This window comes from Apodemus sylvaticus, chromosome 16, assembly GCF_947179515.1.
Source record: "Apodemus sylvaticus chromosome 16, mApoSyl1.1, whole genome shotgun sequence".
Classification (NCBI taxonomy): Eukaryota; Metazoa; Chordata; class Mammalia; order Rodentia; family Muridae; genus Apodemus; species Apodemus sylvaticus.
The window spans coordinates 928,650-949,034 of record NC_067487.1 but is presented as its reverse complement, the minus strand read 5'-3'; the positions used below and the strand labels follow the sequence as shown (position 1 = coordinate 949,034).

General features: G+C 36.9%; 1 protein-coding gene and 1 long non-coding RNA gene across 4 annotated transcripts in view; both read right to left on the bottom strand.

Moving 5' to 3' along the window:
* Positions 1 to 20,385, bottom strand: part of LOC127667083 (uncharacterized) — a 174,979-nt gene that overhangs the window by 31,190 nt on the left and 123,404 nt on the right. The gene's annotated exons all lie outside the window — the stretch shown is intronic.
* LOC127666953 (uncharacterized) lies at positions 1,154 to 18,819 on the bottom strand. 3 transcript variants are annotated; one of them, XR_007973748.1, is made up of 7 exons: positions 17,284 to 18,819; positions 15,105 to 17,109; positions 10,790 to 10,999; positions 8,232 to 8,390; positions 4,118 to 4,302; positions 2,251 to 2,370; positions 1,154 to 1,413 (listed from the first exon to the last, which is right to left on the bottom strand). It is a non-coding gene; the product is annotated as an uncharacterized LOC127666953 (long non-coding RNA). The 3 variants fall into 3 exon arrangements; XR_007973749.1 differs by having other exon boundaries at positions 17,611 to 18,819; XR_007973747.1 differs by having other exon boundaries at positions 15,105 to 18,819.

Sequence of the window (20,385 nt, the reverse complement as noted above, 5' to 3'; positions counted from 1 at the left end):
ATGGCAACCCTATCCCTCACTTGATGCCCTGTCTTCTTGCTGGAGGCAGGCTCTATAAGTTTCCTCTCTCTACTGTAGGGATTTCATCTGAGGTCTTGCCCTTTGAGTCCTGAAAGCCTCTCACCTCGCATGTCTCTGATACATTCTGCAAGCTCCCCCCACAACATCCTACTTCCTGAGGTTGCCTGTTACTATTTTTTTCTGCTGGCCCTCAGGGCTTCAGTCCTTTTCTGTCACCCAATAACAAACCAGGATCCCCTCCCCCCCACCAAGCTCCCATCTGTCCATGTTCCCTCCCAGTTCTTTCCCTACCCTTTTGTGATTGCTTTCTTCTTACTCTGGTAGTACTGAGCCATCCTCACCTTCAGCTTGTTTAACTTCTTGAGTTCTGTGGACTATATCTTTGGTATTCTGTATTTCTTTGTCTTTTTTGTTAATATCCACTTATTACTGATTACGTACCATTTGTGTCATTTTGTGTCTGAGTTACCTCACTCAAGATGATATTTTCTAATTTCATCCATTTGCTTGCAAAACTCAGGATATATATAATGTGTTAATGTCTCTGCTTAAGTAACTGATATGGGCAAACTAACAATGTAACTGGGTTCTACAATTCCTTTCCTGGTTCGTCGAATGTATAAAAGGAAGAAGCTTACTGCATATGAATATTCATCATCCTCTGCTTCTCAACTAGGTAAAGGATTTCACTAGTTACAACCTCCTGACATCACAAGTGCTGTTTGATGATATCTTGAGACCTCAAATAATGAGCTATTTTTCCTAATGTAAACAATTTTCTAGAGTACCATTTTACAGAAATAGGATTATTATTAATTTTTTTTAAAAAAAAGTGTTGCTCCAATGCACAGGAGTGAGTCTGATTTTATTGTACAACTAAATAGTTGACACTTAGCCATGGGGAGTATTTTATAGTGACAATATGGAAGAATTTGGGCAGATAAATCCCTACCTTTCATTTATTGAGCAGTACATAGAATGCCCATTTTTGGAACTTTGGAAGAAACAAATACTAACATGGATCTGTCACAGGAATACAGGTGCCTAAGTAACAGAGGTGAAAGAGAATACTGAAAATGCCATTTTCCAAAGACTATGGAGAATCATGAATCAGACAAATTGGAGTCTAAGCAATAACATAATTTAATACCATTTATTAATATTAATAGATAAGAATGTGTAATATACAACATAAAATAAATATAGTGAGTGAAACTATGTAACAATATGGTTAAATATAAAACTGAAGTTGTTTCTCGTAATAATCTCTTCTGCTGTGGTTAAGAGGGAGGTAGAAGGGAATATTGAAATAAAATGACCAGCAACTTCTTCAGTCATGAGGAAATTTCCATTGTGAAAAGATATATGTTGAAGTTGTTTCATTTTTCCCTGCTAAAGGAAACATAAAAATTTCATTGTACAAACATTCTCAGATGATAGATTCACCCCATTTCAGATAAGACTAGTTTTTCAGTATATTTTATGAACAAAGAATCTACACAAAGAATTATTTGAGTTAACACTATATCTGAATTTCAATAATATTGCAGGTTAAGATTCTCACATATGTGTTGTGGTGGATCCCATGCAAATTAATATTTATACCAAATGCTAGGCATTTGGCAAGATCATCTCTCAAACATCATTGTTTTTGTACAAGGATAGCACAGCTTGCTGGCACATGGTTTAATCTTGTAGTAAGTTTAGTGCATTTTTAAATCAAATAATTGTTTCTAAGTGAACCTTTTTAAAAATAATTTCATATCTAAGTTATCCTACATGACTTATGGACCATGGGAAGAAAAGGATAGAAATATAGCACATAATATTCTGGAATTCTTACAGGGTTTAAAAAAAGAATTCCCTTGTCATACATACATGTATGTATGTATGTATGTATGTATGTATGTATGTATGTATGTATATATGTGTGTCTGTATGCTTACCTATGTATATATCCATATAACCACATAATTTAAGTGTTGTTTAAAATATTTTCCAATGCTTTAATACCATGATATGCTAAAATGCTCTTCTGATATTTACAAATTTATGAAATCAAGGAATGATATTATTGTTCGTTCCCTGTGATAACTAATTAAAAGTTCTCTTAACTTGTAGGACCTTCCACCTGAGGAGCATCAGATGAAATCTTTACTTCTGTAGTATGAGCATCTGTGGTTTCCCACTGTGTCCATTTATGTTTTTTTATCATAACAGGTGACTTACCAGCAGTATTTACTGATGTCTTTATGTCATCTGACCTCTTTTGGTTATGGTCACAATCATATTGTTATTCTATCCAAATATATCTACACAGTTGTCAATCATGATATGTATGATAGATATCTGTAACACCACAATGCCAAAAAAAGATTGTCTTGTCATTTCACATACTTTAAAAAATTGATGTCCAAAATGATAAGGAAAGTAGCAGTAACTACAAGCAGATATGAAACTGTGAAATGAAGTCTATGTCTGAAATGGAGACTCTAAGTTCTTTGCAACTAACTAGTTAAAATTTCATATATATTGCAAAGAATGGGGAAACTACTAAAGCAATGTAACATTTCAGAACTGATATGCTGCCATAATGACTGGTGAATCACAGCAATGACTTCCAAGGTTTCTTGAATTGGTTATTTTTTTGCAGGGGTTTGGGGAAAGAGGCGAAGTTTTATTTTGATGCTTTGAATGGGATGGCTGTGTAACTGCAGGCATCACAATATATGACACCATCTTTGTGACAACTTTTGGGTATTTGAAGTGGCTTGGCTTCCTCATAGGAGGTTTGTCATTGATTAGAATTTAAGGTCACAGAAGGCAGGTGCCATTTGCAGTGTACTCTCTGTGCTTCGTGTTTGCTGCCTAAGATGAGAGCCACCAGCTCTCTGCTTCCTGTTGGTTGTCCTACCTTCCTGCAGCTATGCTCCTCTGTCATGACTTTGAAGGACATTAATCTCTCTGGATATCTAATTCCCAAATAAGTATTTCATTCTATGAGCTGCTTTAATCTCGGTGCTTTATTAAAGCAATAGAAAAATGACTAAGACAAGTTGGTGAGAAGAGGAATTTTAGTTGAGAAACTGCAACACCAGATTGGCCGATTGTCTAGGGAAGGCTATGGGATATTGTCCTGATTAACAATGGAGTTTGTAAGGACAAGATCTGCAGGATGGTGCCACCCTTGAGTTATATTGAGATAAAGAAAGGTATGGGGTGCTCGTCATGAGGCAGCACTCCTACATAGCCTCTGCTTCAGTTCTTTCCTCTTCAGTTTGGGCCCTGACATTCCTCAGTAGTTAACTGTAACAAGGAGTATATTGTGAAGTGTTAACCTGTCCTCTGTAGGTTGCTTTTCATCCGTGTTTTATCATAGCAACAGTAATAAATTAAGACACTTTCTAAATTGAGGAACCTATTTCTTGGCCTATCTTACTCTTTTCTGAGTAATACTAGTATGACTTTCTTCCTGTGGACCTTATTTCTGGAAGCTAGTTGTTAAAGAGAACCCTAGCTTTCTTTTCTTCTTTTGTTACTGTCTTTTTTGGGTTGTCTAACTTTTTTCCTTTTCAAAACATATGGTATTTATTGATTCTCTGTGAATTTCTCATCATGCCACCCAGTAACACTCCTTTTCTAGTCTGACCACATCTACTCTTTCCCCTAGAAACTTCCACCCAAAATTAAAAATTAAATATAAATTAAGTAAAGTTTTAAATTAAAATTAAACTGACAGAAGAAGGGGTTTTGAGGATGGGACTTAGAGGAGGGTACTGCAATCAGGATATAAAGTAAATAATGAAAGTAATAAAAATATCAATGCATGCAGCTTCATAGGAAAATTAAGAGCTACTGAAAAAAGACTGAGGTACATTATACTGTACCTGAAATAATTCAAACATACATGATTCTATTTTGCAGAAGTAAGAGCGAGTGCTAAAAGAACACAAATTATATTATATAACAGACACTCCAACTCCAGAAGAATGCAATCCTAGTTTGTCCTTTAATTCAGTGACCTTTCGGAGACATTCCCAATTCCTGGATCACAATGAAGACTTTGTTCCCAAAGGGAATAATCATATCCCCTTACCTATTTTGGGAGGTCACTCCCAAATTATGAGTTTAGCAAGTTGGATCCCACAGCACATGAGGGGCTACGCGGACAGATAAGGTGTAGGTGTCTAAGTGATTCCTCATAGAGGTTTTCATTTTAATAGCACAGAGATGAGCTGTTTTAGCAGGATGTAATTTGTACATGGCATCTTCAGTAGAATACTATACATAAAAAAGGAAAATTTTACTGTTGATTGTCTTACAATTAATGTTGCTTACAAAATTCTGAATACAAAGATCAGCATAAATGTTTTGTAGACCAGCTCATAGTATATTCAGAATTCAAAATAAATAAGAATATACAGCCTAAGAATTGCCCTGAGGTAACCCAGACTCAAAAGGTGAATCATGGTATGCACTCACCAATAAGTGGATATTAACCTAGAAACCTGGAATAACCAAAACATAATCTACACATCAAATGAGGTACAAGAAGAAAGGAAGAGTGGCCGCTTGTTCTGGAAAGACTCAGTGAAGCAGTATTCAGCAAAACCAAAATGGGGAAGTGGGAAGGGGTGGGTGGGAGGACGGGGGGAGAGAAGGGGGCTTACGGGACTTTCTGGGAGTGGGGGGGGCTAGGAAAGGGGAAATCATTTGAAATGTAAATAAAAATATATCAAATAAAAAAAAAAGATCAGCATAAATGTTTTGTAGACCAGCTCATAGTATATTCAGAATTCAAAATAAATAAGAATATATAGCTGAAGAATTGCCCTAAATATTTTCTTCAAATCAATTCTCCTTATAGAATTGTAGGAAACTTTGAAAATCATGTATGAATTTCTCAGTACTACATGTATATCTGCTACCTTCACAACCCAGAGGAAGGTGTCAGGTTCCCTGGAAATAGAATGAATGAAGATTGTTGCAGGTAATGTGTGTTCTGTGTATGGAAACAATATTGTTAAAAAGGGAACCATCTTTCCAACCACCATGGGGACATATTTAATATCTATTGTAGTATGAATCCATGTAATACTCTTGCAACACTCTGCAACACAAGGAGCAGAAAGCACACTAGTGACCCAACACAATGCAGGTGTAACAGCTCCTGCTATAGGGAAGGCAGAGATGCTGAGGTCCTGGGTAGAAATGGGAGCACAAAGCTCCTGTTATCAAAGAAATAATTGTATGGAATATTGTACAGGAAAATGATTCACAGAAGTAGCTATACCTGACCCAGACTTCTCTAGGTAGTTATAGTTGAGAAAGGGGAACTCAGTAATAGCTTCATGTTCTAATCAATGACATATATTTAACATGTGCAATATTCACAATACTATGGTAATAATACTAGGATGTCAATAACCCACAGGTATTATACATACACACTTCTTTTAATTTGTCTCACTCAAACAAATACTTTAGTCTGACCTGCACACAACTGTGTAGCATGCTCTGTCTTCCAAACCATGACAGTTATAATGTAGAAGACCCTCAAGTGGTGGGATTACAGACATGGTACAACACTCTTGCTTGAGAAATGCACCGGTTTATAAAGTGAATATACATGTCTGAGCAAAGGAAACCTCTTGGCATGGGACATTGGTCCAGTTTATAATCCTGTAAATACAAACCAATGTACCTTGAAAATACATTGATTCTAACTATGTGCAGTTCCCCAAGTGTTTACTGTATCAATACCTTTGTCTAGCAGAAAAATTTCCAAGCAGAGATTGGTCATTAAGGACACTAAGCCAAATTTCATATAAATCAGATGAAAACAAGCTTCCTTAACTATTTCTAATGAAATCCTTTTTAATGAGGAAAATCACAAGAAAATTAATGTTCAATGTACATTTTAGAAAGTATTTGAGAAACATTTCTGTTTAAAAATAGCACTTTAGCCCATTGATTCTCAACTTGTGTGCCACAATACTTTTGGGGGTCACATATCCTGTATATCGATATTCCATAGAGTAAGCATAATACTCCATAATAGTTATGGAGTATTATACATAAAATTTCAGTTATGAAATGACATTATAATGATGTCATGGTTATGGATGATCACAGCATGATTTCAGAGGATTAGGAAGGCTAAGAACAACTGGTTGAGACCCTACTTCCTTAAGATATTCTCAGCCTATCACCAACTGGAAACTTGCCTCTAAGGTGGACACTACAGGCAGAAGCCCATGTGTTCTTACCTAAAAATAGAATCAAAGATGCAGAGTTCTGGCTGCATTATCAGTGAAATAACCCTACTATCTATTCTAAGTGCTTTTCCTGGTTTCCAGTCCACACTACTACCTGCAATCAGAGAACTGCACTCCAGTTCATAGCCTGAAGCTCTGTCTGTCTCAAAGGAGGCCAGCTTCTCTGTGGGCCATCCTGAAAGGATCCTTTTATAACTGCTCTTTGAGAGGCTTCACCCAGCAGCTGATTAAAATTGATAAACAGACCCACAGGCAAACAATGAATAGAGCACTTTGACTATTATGGAACAGTTAGGGAAGGGATTCAGGGCACTGGTGGAGATTAGGAGTCTACAGGAAGACCAACAAAGTCAAATACAGGGGTTATTCCTAAAGCTTTTGGCTGTCTGTGGAAGCCCTTCACCAACTGGCCTCAGTAGGAGCAAATGTGCTAACCCTGAAAAGAGTTGATGTGTCGAGGTGCAAGGATAACACATGGGATTCCTAACCCACTCAGGGGAGAAGGGAAAAGACTCTGTAACAGGTGAGGAGGTAGAGGTCAGCATTCAAGATGTTAAATAAATAAATAAATAAATGTGCAATAATTCTAATAACAGCTAAATAAAGGAAAAAAGAAACTAACTATATAAAACCAACAAAACAAACATACAAAAATTGTAAGTGTTCTTTCTGTAATTAAGCAACAATTAAACAATGGCAGCGACAGAAAATACCTCCTTCCTGTTGTATAATTGGGTCAATTTGTCTTTCTGATCACAGAGTATAAAGTTGTAATATACAAGTATACGTCTGTATACAGGCATACTTGGAATGTGGTGAACTTTCTTATTCAACACCCTGCTTTACATGTGAGAAGGTCTTACAGTTTCACTTCCATTCCTTAAAATGTGGAAATAATCAGCTATTTAATTAATTGTAAGCAGCAGCATGTTTGAGGACAGAAAAGTGTCTTTGCTCATGAAATAGCACAATTAACTTTCACGTTGTACCAAGGATTAAAAATAAGACAAATGGAAGGTTCCCAGGTGTTCCTGTACCTTTAAATTGCTGTGAAAACTCATGGCCACCTCCAGTTACTGATCTTCACTTTCCTCCCCATGACATGGTCCCAGGTTTCTGGCAATTAGAGCCAGACACACTTTGAAAGCTCCAGGGCCAAGGATGGATCATTCAGTAACTTTGCCTAATATTATTAACCATGCCTATTCTCAGAGCATTATCTTTTCTTTTGATGTTTGGGACCATAGCTCTATAATCTACTGAGAGGCAAACTCAGATCATGGCCCAAATAAAAATAAAACAGTGATATTTGCTCCAGACTTACTGCTGCCCACTGGTAACTTAAGCTTGGTAGACTATTTAGAAGTAGGTAGGCTAATTCTTCATTATTTGACATGGGGTTAAAATGGCAATATCTCACTAATGTAAAAGTGATGCTTTATTTTTTTTGGTAGAGAAGGAAAAGAATTAAGTTTATCTACTGGACAGAGGGCAACACTCAAATCTTTCAAAACTTATTGTAAGTGTGTGATGGACCAGCTATTTTGAACTATTTTTATTTAGGAATAGTTTTTTGTTGTTGTTGTTAAGTATGATTTAAGGCATGAATTTTGTAAAACACATTTTTAGCACTATATTTCTTGTTTTGCTATTAATTGACATGGTACAGTCATAGAGATAAAATCAATGGGAACATTTGCAATGCCAAAACAAGCCCTTCCAATATATAAGAAAGTTAACTTCCAAGAAAAGGTGTTCACCTGTGTTTTGGTGATGAATCTTTGAGATTATAAGAATTTTACTTAACATGCCTCTTATTCAGAGGTCATGTGTCCATAGTTCAAGAAAACTATCATCATCAGGCAATCTCAAGGACAAAAAGCACATCTCTAGAGTGATGCTGAATGTTGGTGATGCAAAAATTGTTCTTACCTTTAAAACGGAAGCTACTATGAGCACAGATTCTTCACTACAGTTAATATGTAGTTCAGTGTAAATCTTATCCCTCAGGGACCAGTGTGATTTTTCTGGTACGAATCGGAATATTTGATATGAACTTTGGCCCCTTCCCGCAATTATGGATAATTTATCCTGTGTGGGATAAGGACAAACTTCGGTTATTTCAGATCCAAACACCTGAAGTACAAATGTGTCTTTTAAAGTAAACCAGAGCTATGGCAATAATGGACGCATAGTTACAACTGAAAGGAATGAAGAAGACATTTCACTTTTTTTCTATTTTAGCTTCCAAATATATTTTATTCCCTATCGATTTTTTCCAACTTTGAAACATCAATGTTTCTTGGAATTAATTAATCTTCAAGACTGAATCACACTTCTGTTCACCAAAGCATTTTGGTGGTCAGTGTTCTCTTACTTTTTTTTTTCTCCTATGAATATCTTTCCCAAGCATGCCATTCCAAGTTACTATTGGGATAGTTCTCTTTCACAGAACAAATTTCTCTTTTACTTCCTGTCTGTCATGGCCTCTATTATGAATCCTAACATTTGTGATTTTAAGAAAGCTTTCTTTATGCACTATAGTACTGACAGTTTTATTTCCTTCATCTGTGACTTGTTATTTTCCAATGTCTACATCTAAAGATGCTGTCACATTTAAGAACCCAAGCAAATGTCAATCGTTCTCCAGTGGTTTCATTCTGTAGAAGTGATGAGCAAACACAGATTTACTCCACATTTTCTCTCATTATAATTGACTACATGAGTACAGGCATTGATGACAGTAACTTATACTCTAATAAACCTAGGGAATGGGCAATAATTCTCATGTGTCTAACATGATAACTTGTTAACATGCACAATAAATTCCTGGCACAGGCATAGTGCTAAAATAGATCCTAAACAGTGAAAGAATATTTCCAATGGAAATCTAGTAGCATATTTAAAATAGACTAAACCATATTAGGTGCCAATTTTATATAGCCCAGTAGCATAAAAAGATCAATATATATCAAAGAACAATGTGTATATCTAATTAATTGATAATATCAAATAAATGTCTATAAATGTTTTAAATTATAAGATTTAGTAATCTCAGAGGCAATTATATTAAAGTACAATCTAGAGTATTATGGAGTCAAAACACTGCTGAAGATATTGACAGTTGGAAAATCAATAGGGCACTTCCAAAGATTCATTTCATTCTAAAAACTGGTGAGTTTGGGTCTTTTCTGAAATCAGTTCAACTCATGGGAATACTGTATCATTTCTCTTTTTTCCTTTTTCTTTAAATCAGAAGACTCAAACTTCAGTGGGATTTATATCTGTTTTAAAAGGATCTTACCCTCATGAATAGGTTATCTGTACATTCATCAGTTTGATAAAATAATTTACTTAGAAGAAAGGTACCCAGAATCTATGTGAAATAGGTCAGTTGTAGAAACCCAAAATGAAACTCATAAGTACAGGAGAAGGCAGCATTCTGTCCAAACAAATAATGGGTGGAAATTTATAAAATACTTGTTTTTTTATTGGTGCAAAAGTAGTTAGAAAAGGTGCTTGTAGTGTTATATCCATATTGCCTTCTGGTTTCTCTGAATCTAATACAGAGAAATCATTATTTGTTGTAATTGATCTCACTTAGTTCTTGCATGACCCTCCCATTTCATAGCTTGCATGCCTTATGCTTCACCACAAATACACAGAAAATAAGTGATTAGTATTATAAAATTTCTAATAATGGCATTGCTTGATAAGACATTGGATAACTTGTAGTATATGGACCATGCTTCTGGTATACAAAGTAATTTCTGGGTTTGCCTTGAAAGCTATGCATATAGGTATTAGAGTCAAACAATGAAATAGTACCAACATGTTAGTTCACCTGTGTGACTTTCTGACTGAACAGCAATGGCCAACTGCAAATTATCAGCAGTATCTGCACTTCAAAACACAACTTGCCTGGCTATATTTCTACTACAGTACTTGGCTTCCTCGCTACTACCCCCTCTCCCCAAACCGAGAGCTCATATCTGAGATCATGGTGTCTATGTCTCTCATATGGGTACATTAGGCTCTATGTTAAGACTATCATAAGAGAAAAGCATGGTGGAACATGCCTTTATACCCAGATCTCAGAAGCTGAGCCGAGAGGATGGATCTTTGTAAGTTTAAGGTCACTCTGGTCTACACAGGAAATTTCAGAGCAGTCAGATCTTTTACGTAGGGAAAACCTAATTTGGTGTTGAAAGGTTGTTCTTTGTATTATACACATCTATATCAATACTCTATATATCAAAGTAAGTGACACATCCTTAAGTAATTACAGAATCTCATTTCTGGGATTTACCTCTTATATAAATTCATGATCATTGGAAAGAGGTACCAAAATATGGAGGCAATTTCTTACAATAGGAGTTTATAACCCACAGGTGAAGTTTCCCTTCACATGGTTTAGTAAATATTTCATTGCTGTTTGTTATAATTCATAGTTTAAGTGCTAAATGATTCTAAGTTTTAAGTATACACACCTATAATACTCTCCTAGAGAAGAGGAGCCACTGGACTTTCCGCCAGTGCACAATGGCCAGGGGTCCATGTCCTCCCACTGTGGCAGCTGCTGAGTCCATGTTCTAATTCTTTATGTTGCTGATGTTAGATGGAGAATTCAGGAACATGAAATATTTGCTCCATGTGGATGAAAAAATGATGTTTCTTACCACACTGCAACCATGTCTAATCTGAAAAATTTTGGAGAGTTTTCGATTATAAATGTTACCAGGAAATCTGTGATAAAACAGGGCAAATACAGAGGGTCTCTGTCACTTTGCATGGTTACAAACCACATTTTATTTAAAACTCTTGGGGCTAAAAGTATGTAGTTCAAAATTGTGAGAAAATATTAGCTTTAATAAATCATAGGGGTGGACTTCTTGTAAGAAATTTAAACATTGTAAGATCAGATATTCAAGTGAGATCATCATAGCCCAATTTGATATATGAGGATGTTTTCCAGTTTTCACCTTGTGATGACCAGTATGTTATACACATTGGTCACTTGATTAACTTTGGATGTCTTTGACATATTCATGGCTGTGCATATTTGTTAGGGTCCTTATAGAAACAGGAGGGAAGATGACCTTTGTATTTGGTCATTTAAGTGGGATTCCATCCTACACACAGTTCCCAAGGGCTAACTAAAAAGCTAGAGACAGGCGAACCCATCTGAGCAGAAACATTCCCATGTCTCTGATGGCTCAATGCAGAAGCTATGGGAACAGTGCAATCTCAGGTTTATTATGCTGGGAGGTATTTGAAATAATGCCTATGTGGAGGAAACTGGAGACTTATGGATCTCCCATGTCAGGGTCTTTTGAATCCTATTTTTTCCTTCTCATATTTGACCCTATATAATATGAGGAATATTTATTCTCAGTTATGCTGTCCTAAAATATATTCCTTTCAGGTCAAAGGGCAGTTGGCCAATTAATAATGATTCAGAAATTCAAATACTGAGAGTCAAAATAAACATTTAATATCAATACTGTAGAAGTTTTGATATTTTAGTATAGTTTTTGAAAGGCAAATAGAAAATTGTACTCTATATTTTCTCTAAACCAATCATAACCAGCATCAAGAGGCCAACGGTATATTTAACCACACTAATTTTATATTGCCTTTCTTTGGTTGAATAAACCACATTGAAAATGAGTAGAATTTCACACATTCTACACTAATTATATCAGAATTCAGTCTTGATTGCTGAACACAGTACCCAGGATTTTGATCATTTCACAGCATTTTTCTCATTGGTTTAATCTAAGCATATTCTATATCAGAACTGACAAAACACTGAGTCATTGAGCTCAAATACGCATTTATATTTTTCTTACCAATCCACCAATGACATTTCCTCTCCAGATGAACACCATTTAAAGTTTTGCTTATTTTACAAAATGAAACAAAAGCAAAATCAAAACCATCATCATCAACAACAAAATAACCTAGGCTCTCAGAATAATCCCACATTCCTATCTCATTGTAAAGGCTTCTCAAAGCTAGGCTTAAATTTTATGCCTAATTACCTTTTCGGCAATAAAATTTTCCAGGACTTTATTGTGATAGCTAGGAAGCCATGAGATATATGGTGCTATATCAGCATATAGATGGTAAGGTGGCATTAGGTTAATAGAAGAATTTCATGCAATTTTATATAAAATCATAAAATGTTGTCCCAGAAGAGGTCAGGGATACTGATTCCCCCAGAATTTCTTTTGTTATTGAGAATAGTTTTAGATATGCTGAGTTTTTTGTTATTCCAGATGAATTTGAGAATTGCTCTGTCTAACTCTCTGAAGAATTGAGTTGGGATTTTGATGGGTATTGCGTTGTTCGAACTATTAAAGGAAGTCTGCTGACTTCTAAGTTATATAACCAGTGACTTGCTATAACCCAAAAGATCAATAACAAAGAAAAATTAGCAGCAGTGCGGAGGTAATGTGTGGTTAAATATGTGAACAATATCAACAAAATAGAAGTTATATTTGCTTGCACACATTAGAGATTATGTATCCCAGAAATGTTCACTAAAAATACTGACTGACAACAAAAGTTTCAATTGTTCACAAACATGGAAGATCCTGCTATACCACTCCTGGGCACATACCCAGAAGATTCCCCAGCATGTAATAAGGATACATGCTCCACTATGTTCATAGCAGCCCTATTTATAATAGCCAGAAGCTGGAAAGAATCCAGGTATCCCTCAACAGAAGAATGGATGCAAAAAAATGTGGTATATATACACAATGCAGTACTATTCAGCCAATAGAAACAATGAATTCATGAAATTCTTAGGCAAATGGATGAAGCTGGAGAACTTCATACTAAGTGAAGGAACCCAGTTTCAAAAGAGGGTATGCACCCACTAATAAGTGGATATTAACCTAGAAAACTGGAATACCTAAAACCTAATCCACACATCAAATGAGGTACAAGAAGAACAGAGGAGTGGCCCCTGGTTCTGAAAAGACTCAGTGTAGCAGTATAGGGCAAAACCAGAACAGGGAAGTGAGAAGGGGTGGGTGGGAGAACAGGGGGAGGGAAGAGGGCTTACGGGACTTTCGGGGAGTGGGAGGCCAGAAAAGGGGAAATCATTTGAAATGTAAATAAAAAATATGTCAAATAAATAAAAAAATTAAAAAAAGAAAACAATATTGTTAAAATATAAAAACAGATAGAAAATATATTTTGCAGATATGATACATTATGGAGATTACTCAAAACACAGTCAACTCTAAAATTTAGTTTAGTTCCAACTTTCTTCACAGCTCCCCAACTTTCCCCAAGGAAGAATGTTGACTGATATGTAGAGTCAGTAAAATTTGTCCTTCAAAAGAGGAAAACTAAGAGCAGATTTTCAGAAATGCTTGGATTGCAAAAGAATCTCTTCTTAGGTCAAAGTGCCTCTACTGAACATCTGAGCAAACTAGCATACCTGAGAGATCAATACCTCAGGTCAAATTCTATTTTTAAATAACAGAAATACACAGTTATGGTAGCTATAACAAAGACAACCATATTCAGTTATTATCTAATTTCTGAACGTCAGAAAATCATGCCTATCACTGGAAGCATGGGATCACATGAGGTCATGGCTCTTAGAGAAGGTCTCTAAAGAAGGTACTGTTTCTCTAAACAAGCATGATTCCCTACTCTGTTCTAAATAAATAAACTAAAATCTGCACATAACGTAGCCCTTATCCATACATCAAAGTAGGTTCTCTTGGTAAAGAATGGAGAGTATCACAGAAAACCACAGCTATTCAAGGTACAGAGAACAAAATATCCTGTGGCTACAAGCCCAACTGTGTACAAATTGCATACTAACTCCTGCACCTTGGGCTCCAAACATTGGTTAAAATAGTCAGAAAGATCGTACACCAGAGAATCAGGTAATCTCCTTTGAGATTGGGCCTCTTAGGCATGTTGGGAAGGCTTCACATCTGAGAGTCCAACAATATAATAGGCTTGTCAAAACAATTTCTCATCAAAGCATCATCCATGATTGCATCACTAACTGGGAATGAGTAAATCTTGTGAAGACAAACTTCATACAATTAGTCCATATACTACCGAGGATACTGGACTTGTTGTTTGAACATATTTACAGACACATTTTTATTTACATGATAATAACAATGAATGAAAACTGGCCATGTATCTTCACAGAAGTGGAATATTGACTGGAAACAAACTCAGACCAAGGGACAGGAAGGAATGAAATGATGTAATTGAATTTTAATTTTAATAATAAGATACAAATTATATTTTTATGGTGCTGAGGGTATGGCAGAGTACTGAAGAATACCTGTTTCACAGCCATGAGAACCCACATTTGGGTACCAATGCTTCATGAGATAGAGATATGCGATCATAAGTATGTATAACAAAGAGATACATGAAGGAGTCTATACTCTATACTGAGGAAAAGAAATCTGCCTCTCAGAAAAAAGGACAGAGTGACAGAGAATGAAGAAGCCTGGTAGTCAAATGCATCTGACTAGGCACACATACCAGGGGACACTCATATGCATGTATGAAGTGACCTCCACATGGCCACATGAATAAATCACATGAAAGATATTTAGCTACATTATGGCTCATTCTGACTGGATTTCTATTTAAGTCCTTATTCCTTACATTGTCAATAGCAGAGGAACCTTTCACCTTGCCAGATTTCTCTCATATATATGTACTATCACTCAAGGGAATTCATGATGAAGGAAACTACTCATGTAGACTCAGAGGAATCCTGAAGGCGGATGATGCAAGGACTTTCCCTACCTTTAGGATCCAGGCCACTTCATGGACTGAGTGATATTTTATATCCACTTCTTCCCTAGAACCCAATGTTTCCTTCAGCTTATTGCACGATGTCTCATTGGAAGAAATGATGAATAAGCCCCGTGTTGTGGGGCCTTTTTCTCTTATTACTACAGGATGTCCTGACAGGAAAAAAAGGGAAATACCTGTCAAATGTCATGGAGCACAGAGCACTATCTGCTCATGAAAACCAGACCAATGGTGAGCACAGGTGCAGTGCAGGGGCTGGCATTGACAAGCCTCGAACAATATTTATTTAAATTAGAACAACATTTTTATTTTCTGAAAACATTTCTTCAAGGACAAAAGGGAAATAAACACAACATCACATGAAGAAAATATAAAAAGTATATATTACCAATCTTCTAAACTACACACAAGTTTGTTAATAATTATGGCAGGGTAACATATGAAAGCACTAGAGTCGTGGGTGAAAATCAGTAAAAATGTTTACTGTAAAGGAATTGGATCTAAGTCACAAAGGTGTTGAAAGACATCAGGAAGATTGCTCTTCTATAATACTGAGCATTTGCCATAGCTGAAATCAAACAGCGGAGGCAAGAGTGCATTTCCCGGCAGGACTATCTGCTCTTCTGGTCTTCTCTGTCCTGAGGACACATCTGGTTTAGCTAAGTTACTGAGTATTCTACTTAATGTCACTGGTTAGAAATTACTTTTATACTACACTTTCTCTTTAATCACTGTTTTGTATAACCTAGAAAGTATTAAAATCAAATTGCATGGTGATCATTATACACACCTTGTGTTTTTAGTGCAATTTCAACAGTGACATGTTAGAATATCGACTCTACATACATTTTGTAGCCATTAGCATTTTAAAAAGTCAGAGAGGTGAATCCCTGAGCTTCATTCTATTCTGTTTTACAGGAGGAATGGTCTTCAATGCTCTGCATGCTACGTAAGAGTTAAATTTATGATCTACACTAAATCCAATAGTGAAAATGGAACAATAATATAAGTATTAGAACAATAGACACTTTTTAAAAAATTCATTCATTTCATTTACATGAGTAAACTGTACCTGTCTTCAGACACACCAGAACAGGGCATCAGATCCTATTACAGATGGATGCGATCTATCATGTATTTGATGGGAATTGAACTCAGAGAGCTAAACAAAGAATTCTCAACTGAGGAATAATGAACGGCTGAGAAGCACCTAAAGAAATGTTCAACATCATTACTCATCAGGGAAATGCAAATCAAAACAACCTTGAGATTCAGCTACACATCAGTCAGAAAAGCTAAGATCAAAAACTCAGGTGACAAGAGTGCTGTCAAGGATGTGGAGGTGGGATTGCAAGCTGGTACAACCAGTCTAGAAATCAGCTTGGTGGTTCCTCAGAAAATCATAGTACGACCTGAGAACCCAGCTATACCACTCCTGGCATATACCAGAAAACGCTCCACTGGGTTCAGCCTGATTTATACTAGCTGGAAACTGGAAAGAACCCAGATGTCTCTCAACAGAGGAATGGATACATAAAATGTGGTATATTTACACAATGGAATACTACTCAGCTATTTAAAACACTGAATTCATGAAATTCTTGGCAAATGGATAGAAATAGAAAATTTCATCCTGAGTGAGGTAACCCAATCACAAAAGAACACACATGGTATGCACTCAGTGATAAGTGGATGTTAGCCCAGAAGTTTGGAATACCCATGATACAATTTACAGACAAATTAAGCTCAAGAAGATGAAAAACCAAAGTATGGATACGTAGGTCCTTCTTAGAAGGTGGAACAAAATACCCATGAGAGAAGATAGACAAAGTGTGGAGCAGAGACTGAAGGAAAGACCATCCAGAGACTGACCCACCTGGGGTTCCATTCCATATATAGTCACCAATATCCCATATACAGACACTATTGTGGATGCCAACAAGTGCTTGTTGACAGAAGCCTGATTTAGCTGTCTCCTGAGAGGCTCTGCCAGTACCTGACAAATACAGAGATGGGTGCTCTCAGCCAACCACTGGAGTGAGCACAAGGACCCCAATATAGGAGCTAGAGAAAGGACCCAAGGATCTGATGGCAAGGAGCTTGCAGCCAGATAGAAGGAGGAACAATATGAACCCACCAGCACCCCCAGAACTGCCAGGAACTAACCTACCAAGCAAAGATTACATATGGAGGGATGCATGGCTCCAACTGTATAGGTAGCAGAGGATGGCATTGTTGGACACTGAAGGGAGGAGAGGCCCTTAGTCCTGAGAAGGCTCGATGCCCCACACAGAGGAATACCGGGACAGGGAAGTAGGAGTAGGGGGTTGGTGAGCAGGGGGAGGGGGATGGGATAGGGATTTTAGGAGGGGAAACCAGGAAAGGGGATAACATTTCAATTATAATTAAAGAAAAAATAAAATACCCAATAAAAAAGAAATGTTTAACATACTTAGTTATCATGGAAATGCATATCAAAACAACCCTGAGATTCTACCTCATAGCCAGAATGGCTAAGATCAAAAACTCAGGGGACAGCAGGTGCTGAGAATCGTCGGGAGAAAAAGGAACACTCTTCCATTGATGGTGGGATTGCAAGCTAGCACATCCAGTCTGGAAAACAGTTTAGCAGTTCCTCAGAAAATTGGACAAAGTACTACTGGAGGACCCAGTTATCCCACTCCTGGGCATATTCCCAGAAGATGCTCCACCATGTATTAAAGACGCATGCTCCACTATGTTCATAGCAGCCTTATTTACAATAGCAAGAAGCTGGAAACAACCCAGATGTCCTTCAACAGAGAAATGGATACAGAAAATGTGGTGCATTTACACAATGGAGTACTACTCGGATATTGAAAACAAAGAATTGATGAAATTCTTAGGCAAATGGAAGGAGCTAGAAAATATCCTGAGTGAGGTAACCTAATCATGAGAGAACAGACACTGATAAGTGGATATTAGCCCAGAAGTTTGGAATACCCAAGATACAATTCATGAACCATATGAAGCTCAAAAAGAAGGAAGACCAAGGTATGGATACATTGGTCCATCTTAGAAGGGGAAACAAAATACCCATGGGAGGAGATATGGACAAAAAGTGTGGGGCATACTCTGAAGGAAAGACCATCCAGACACATCCCTACATGTAGACCCATCACATATATATTCACCAAACTCAGACACTATTGTTGATGCCAACAAGCTCTTGCTATAGGAGCCTGATATAGCTGTCTCCTGTGAGGACAGGATCAGTGCCTGACAAATACAGAGGTGGATGCTCTCAGCCTACCATTGGACTAATCACAGGATCCCTAATGGAGGAACTAGAGAAAGCATCCAAGGAGCTGGAGGGCTTTGCAGTCCCATAGGAGGAACAACAAATTCGACCAACCAGTACCCCAGAGCTCCCAGTAACTAAACCACCAACCAAAGAGTACACATGGAGGGATCCATATCTCCAGCCCCATATGCACCATTGGATGGCCTTGTTGGACATCAATGGGAGGAGAGGCCCTTGGTCCTGTGAAAGCTCAATGCTCCAGTGTAGGAGAATGCCAGGACAGGGAAGTGGGATTGGGTGGGTTGATGAGCAGGGAGATGGGGGGGTTTCCGAAGGGCAACCAGGAAAGGGGATAATATTTGAAATGCAAATAAAGAAAATACCTTTTAAAAAAAAGAAAGAAAAATGCTGTTTAATTCTAAAAATAATACCTGGAATGGAAATGTATGATGAAGCAACTACCTGATGTAACTTTCAGTCATCTTAGAAAAAGAAAAAATATTTTTTTCTTTATTCTGCTTTAGCATGTGGATCAATCTTGCTTCATGTTGCTTTCTTCATATCACATATAAACATGGGTGCATGCCATATCCACTTAGCTTTTCCATATGCAAAAATTCATCCTATCTCTCTCCTCTACCCTCCTATGTCTCCATCTTCCATTATTCTACAAATTGCCTGTCACTCCTAGTCATGAACTTGAAATATCAGTTTTGGTTTTGTATTCACATATACAGTCACAGGTTGCGATGTCCTCAGTGAATATCTTCAGTGAGAAAGCTTTCTTGATACTCTTCTTGGATGCATTAATGGATCTGCTCAAATGCAATAAAAACACACAATATAGTAAAATAAATTTGCTAGTAGCTTATTTCATGCTAATCACTTTAATAGTTTATAAGTACCATCATAGTGCTAAGTACAAGACAATCAGTTTATCAATATGCACTATTGGATTAGGGAATATTTAAAAATGTTTTAGAACCAAAGGTATGGCCAGTTAATAACACATTGATCTAGGAAACACAGCCAGTCCTCAGAAGGTTTTTGTTGCAAGGTTGCTGTCAATTAGACTACATATGAAAAAAATTACAATCCAGAAATTTAGGGCACACCTGTAATCCAGATCTTGAGGCTTTTGACTTGGACCTTGATATGGAGATATTGAGGCATAGTGGCCATGAAAACTTTAGGTCCAGGCAAGGTAGAACACACCCACTATTAATTTCTACAATCTAAGGGAAGTGGATCTGAGTTCAAGGTCAGCCTAGGACAAAGCAAGGTCCCAATCTAGGCATGGGGGTAAACACCTTTAATCTGAGCCAGTCCTTCTGTTGGAGGCTTATATAAGGACTTTGGAAGCAGGAAGATTCACTCTTCTTTGCCTGCTTGTTCTTACTGCCAGCACATCTGTTGATATCTACTTCTTCAGGATTCCAGTTTATAAAGAAGACCAGGTGAAACAAACTAGCCTCATAGACTGAAAAACTACTAGATTTTTTGACTTCCCATTCACAGCTACTCATTGTTGGCTTAGTTAGACTACAGACCATACGTCATTACAGTAAATTCCCTTAATATATAGAGGCAGTCCATAAGTTCTGAGGGAAAGTTCTGTGACTAATACACAAGGAAAAGGCAAAAATCAGCTTGACATTAAAGTAGCAGATGGCTTTAATGGACATGGTGCAGTAACATTTATGGAGTGGAATTTAACGTAATACTAAAGAGTGCTGTTTACTGTAATATAAAAGGAGGCAATGACTGCACTTCCTCAACATTAAATGAAATATGTGATAGACAAAAGGATCTAAAGCAGTATCCGGTGACCATCTAATCAATACCAGGGTTGAAGACAGTCTGCAAAATATATTTTTAAGAAAGAAATTAAACACAAACTACAATTCCCATATCAGTACAGAATTAAAGTATAATCACAAGTAAAATACCTTCTCAGAAAATAGTACCACTGATCTTTCTGTTCTTTTG